Below are 5,450 nucleotides of genomic sequence, written 5' to 3' on the forward strand. Positions count from 1 at the left end.
GGCTGCGCGACGGGCCGCCAGCCACGCCCCCTGCTCTCGCGAGAGCGGCCGCTGCGCCGTCGCCATGGCAACGCGGCAGCACGGGCCCGTGGAGGGCGCAGGCCGCGCCTGCGCGCAGCTCTGGTGCGGCGGGGCCTGGGTGCCGGCGTGACCCTGCTGCTGCCGTCAGGCCGCCTCCCCTTGCTCCAGTGCAAATAAAATGTGTTTGCTGCCAACAGTATTTTATTGTGAAAGAGTATAACTGAATAATCCTCCTGACTAGACAGCGCTTGCTAGACAGGAGTCCTCCCCTGCAGTCACCTTGCCCAGCTTAGCCGAGGAGCCGCACTTCRGTGCAGCAGGCACGGTGTGAGATTTGACACAAGGATCTTGAGCAAATGGTTTTCATTCAGAGCAGAGATGATCCTTACTACGGCATGAGTTCTGTGCTTACAACACTACACCAGGGCACCTCTGTCCAGCATCACGCTAGGCTGTCTCCTGCTCAATTCCAAACACTAAAATAAAATGCTGTTGCTTTTCTTAAATAACAAGTAGTTTCATCATTATTTGATTTCAGATTTCTACACCATTAAATCAGAAAAAAAGATAATAGCTCTCTTAGGGGAAAAAAAGCATGTTTAAACATGTTAGTTCTGATAAATTCTGATGATAGCTTATTGCCCAGAGAAGCGGGCTGGTGCTGGGGGCTGGGGCAGGGCCTGCKGCRGCACGGGGCCTGAGCCCGCTCCCACATGCTGTGCCGTGCCGTGCYGCGARGCTGGCYGGCTGCCGTAGGCTGCAGGTGCAYGGWGACAKGYGTGCGGTGGGCTGCGTGTCCGGSGGCTGCCCTGGTGTCTGGCGTGAAGGAGGATGCTCTGAGGSAAGCCCTGCAGAGGTAGAAAAGCAGAATATTCACAGTCTAAGACAAGTACTACTTATTCCGCAGCTCCAGACAAGAAACATCGTAACTGTGGCAGGAACAGCAGAAATACTGCTATTCAAAAGTAGAGAGTCATTACGCTTCCTGATAAGAGTGGAGAAATCCTTTTACATGAATCAGAAGATGACGATTTTTGTTAATACAGTGACTGACACCTTTGTTCTGTGGCTTATTGGGTGGTTTCAGACACAAGATAGCGTGTCTGACAGCAGATAMTGAAATTAATTACAAAAGCAATTTTAGTATATCTTCTAAGAACAAGATTGTTGTTTTTTTTTAATTGCTAAATGACAAGAAAAAGGAAATTTTAAGTGGTGGTTGCCAAAGCACTGGAAGTCTATCATTGTGCTATCCATATTTGTTCACATAAATAGATGATTGCAACAGCAAATTAAACAAATTTACCTTCCAAGGTTCACCACTGCTGAGCAATATATCTTGCTAAGATAAAAGCATTGGATCTGTACTTGTGTATCTGCTGAGAAGACAAGACTAAGTTCAAAAAATAGATTTTTTCGGTACTGCTTCCAACTATGGAAATTTTAAAATGCTTCTGATAACTTTAGGGCTACAAAGATGATCAGAGGGCTGGAGCACCTGCCCTATGAGGAACAGCTGTGAGAGCTGGGCCTCTTCAGCCTGGRGAAGAGAAGACTGAGGGGGGATCTCATCAATGTGTACAAGTACCTGAAGGGAGGGTGTCAAGGGGACGGGGACAAACTCTTTTCAGTTGTCCCATGTGACAAGACAAGAGGCAATGGGCAGAAACTGAACCACAGAAAGTTCCGCCTGAATGTGAGGGGGAATTTCTTCCCTGTGAGAGTGACGGAGCACTGGACCAGGCTGCACGGAGAGGTTGTGGAGTCTCCTTCTCTCGAGATAGTCAAGGCCCACTTGGATGCAACCCTGTCTAACATGCTGTAGGTGACCCTGCTGAGCAGGGAGGTTGGACTAGATGATCTCCAGAGGTCCCTTCCAACCTTACTGATTCTATGATTCTATGATTCTATGAACTGTTACTGCATCATCTACTTGATTATTTTCAAGGCAAGCAGTGAAATTTCAAGATTTCAGGATGTAAAAAGTATACTGTAACTAAATGCTTAAAGCTTTGTCAAAGTTTTATCATGTGCAACGGATGTTGCTAAGTTTAGCCTGCACTGATTAGAAAAATCAAAAAGAAGTGTTTGCTTGCAGATAATTGCCTAAGTTATACATTGCATAATATAAGAAATTCAAGTTATAGATAGGTGATTTGATCATGAATGTGATGTAACTAAAATTTGTAGTCAGATTCCCTCCTTTGCCAAAATTGTTCCAGAATTACAGGAAGTATTTCATTTGTGAGCTCTGAAAATGTTACATTTCCACAAAATGAACATGTTTAATCTTTACTGCAAAGCGTTTCAGTGTTTCTGGTTAGAATTTAGTTATGTATAGAATTTACAAATAAGCAAATCTTACTTTATRAGCTAAGGCTGACACATTTGGGGAGGATGGTGAAATACTGAGTAACTGAATACTTAGATTTTCCACAATAKGCTAAGCATTTTTCACAATGATGTGCTAAAATTGGAGAAATATGATTTTATTTGCACTGAAATTAGACACTGTGCACTAGTTGAAGGCTAGGTTCAACAGTTGATGACAGCTTATGTTGTTATCGGCATAAACTTTACCTAAGATCACAGAAAGGAGAAAGCATTCGGTGGGAAGAAAAAGAAATTACTGCTTTTGAATACCTTTTGATTTCAACAAGCAGATTACCTTAACCTGACTCAGCCCTTCAAAATTGTAAGCAGCACTGAAGGATTGAAATTTGAATTCAATCTGCATGGCTAATATTCTGTACTGAGAGATTCAAGAGAATTTGTGTATGTACTTCAAGAGTCATGTATTAACATGATGAGTTTATAGTCTATCTGCAAACTATATATCTCTAATTTCTTAAAGGCTGGGTAAATTTTGTACATTCCTACTTCAAACACAAGAGCAGAGGAGAACAGTCCTATTTAAAGAGGCTGCATAAACCTGCTAAATGTAGATTCCATTAAATCTGAGTTTATATATAAAATTGAAATTATTTTTAATTTAAAGCAAGTTTATGAACTGCTTAAAACACTTATGATGACTGAATATTGAGAATAATAGAAATAAACAATGAACACAAATGCACAGTATGGTAAGTAAAATGTTATTTACCTAAAATGTCCTAAAATTGTAGCAGTCTGTTTTTATCATGTGTGTGTCAGGTCCATTTAAAATGGTTGGATACGTCCATTTAAAATGGTTGGATACCCCAACTATGGGAACACTGAGGCTAAGGTCTTATTAGCATTGTACAGCATCGAAGTGGGACATCACCTGGAGGTAGGTTTCTGGGGGATGTGGCATGCTGTAAATTTTCTGTTGTGCATTTGGAGACATGTCACATGTTTACACACATCTGTCATCTTGATCCCAACAGGGCAGAAATCTATCTCTTGCCATGTTGCCAGGTGGATAGCACCTCAGCCACTGAAGACCTGCAACACCCTTTGTAAAGGCAAAAATCAGTAACGGTCCACACCTGTCAGAATTGGTCTTATTCAAATTAGCTTTTCTGGATAAGGAAGGATCCAGCTGCAGAAAGGGAGTGGGCATTCTAACTTCTGTTTAATCAGCTGAGAAATTAGTTCCAGATCTGATACTTCCTTGGATTTCTACTAGGTTCCTAGCTACTATGGACAGTAGGTTGATGGAAGTATTGTAGCTAGAAACATTGAAAGATGAAAGCAAGCTATAGTGAGAAGAACCGGAAAGAAGCATACTACTTAACTGCATAYAAACAGTTACAGAAGACCACGCATATTTTAGACAAATTCTTTACTCTTAAGAACTGTTTGTCTGAATTGCAGCTTTTTATCTGCATTGGCATTTACCTTTAGTTTTTGATGACTAGACTGACATAACATGCTTATGACTATACCATTGTCAATGCCATACCAGAATTAAGGGTATATTATTATTATTATTCTCAGCTGTAGGTCACATTTAGTATAGAAATTCTAATTGTCAAATGCAGGGTATTGACTTACTTCTACACAGCTGATGCTCAGAACAGTGGCTGTTTACCTGTATTCATAAGGAGAAAACATCAGCATGAACGAGAATTTGAATTGCTAATGTCCTGAGGCAAGACTAGCACAAAGACATTGTGTTGTCAGCTATAATATATATTACATCTATACATCCATAGGACAAAAACGTTTGTAGTGTTGTTTAGTTATAGAGAGACACACGAAAGACATTTCTGTAAAAAGTATCTGTTTGAAATACAGCTGAAATGGATATTGAGTCAGCAGATTGATGTGTATGAAAATAGTGTAAGTTAGTGCAGATCAACAACTAGATCATAGAATCATAATTCAGGTTGAATGGGACCCCCAGAAGTCATCTATTCCGACGCCCTGCTCAAAACAGGGCTAATTAGAGCAGGTTGTTTGGGGACACGCCTATTCAAGTCTTGGACATCTCCAARGACAGAGATCCATAACCTGTTTGGGAACCCRTTCCAGTGTTCARCCACCTCATAATCTTTAAAAAAATCCTAATACCTAATTGGAATTCCTCGTGTTCCAACTGGTCGTATCACTGTGCACCTCCAAGAAGAATCTAAGTCCATCTTCTCTGTATTCTCTGATCAGAGGTTGGTTCTTATGAACCAAGATAGCAATAAGGTCTCCTCTTAGCCGTCTCTTCTCCAGGCTGATTAGGCTTAGTTTTCCCAGCCTTTCTCCCTACAGCTGTGCTTCAGTCCTCTGGTCATCTTTGTTGCCCTCTGCTGGACTTGTCCCAGTATGCCCATATCTTTCTTGTGCTGGAGAGTGCAAAACTGGACACAACACTGCAAATTCTGTCTTACAAATGCCAAATATAGGGAAAGGATCACTTCTCTGGACCTGCTGGCTACTCTCCCACWAAGACAGCCCAGGATGCAGCTGACTGCCTTTGCTGCAACGGTGCACTGGTGCCTCGTGCTGTCCAGCAGGATCTCCAAATCCTCTTCTGCAGAGCTGTCTGCTAGACGTCCGACCTCCAGCCTGCGCCGATGTGCGGGGTTACTCCATGCCGGATACAAGCCTTCGCCCGTCCCCTTGCTCGGCTCCACGAGGCGCTCCGTGGCTGGCCTGTCTCTCCGGCCTGCCCGGGTGCCTCTGAATGGCGCCTTGCCCTCCACGTGGTGAGGGCGGCCCGATGTGGAGAGGTCCAGGCGCTTGCYGGGTGAAGGCCGCCCCACCACCCGGGCCACTCAAGGAGACACCACGCGGGCTGGTCGGGCTCCTGGCCCCAGCGCATCCCATCCTCACTGGTGCCAGCTGGGCTTTGCACCGCAGGTCACAGCTCTGTGCCCAGCAGTCCAGCTGCTTTTCCACCCACTTTGTTGTCCTCAGGAAAACCAAAGTTTTAGTCAACAGCTGTTTTCGGTTATTTCCACACAGGAGGTGGAGCGAAACGGGGAGGGGAAGGGGGATGCTAGCTAACATCC

This window comes from Rhea americana, unplaced genomic scaffold, assembly GCF_003343005.1.
Source record: "Rhea americana isolate MKP2758 unplaced genomic scaffold, rheAme1 scaffold_43, whole genome shotgun sequence".
In the NCBI taxonomy this organism is placed as follows: Eukaryota; Metazoa; Chordata; class Aves; order Rheiformes; family Rheidae; genus Rhea; species Rhea americana.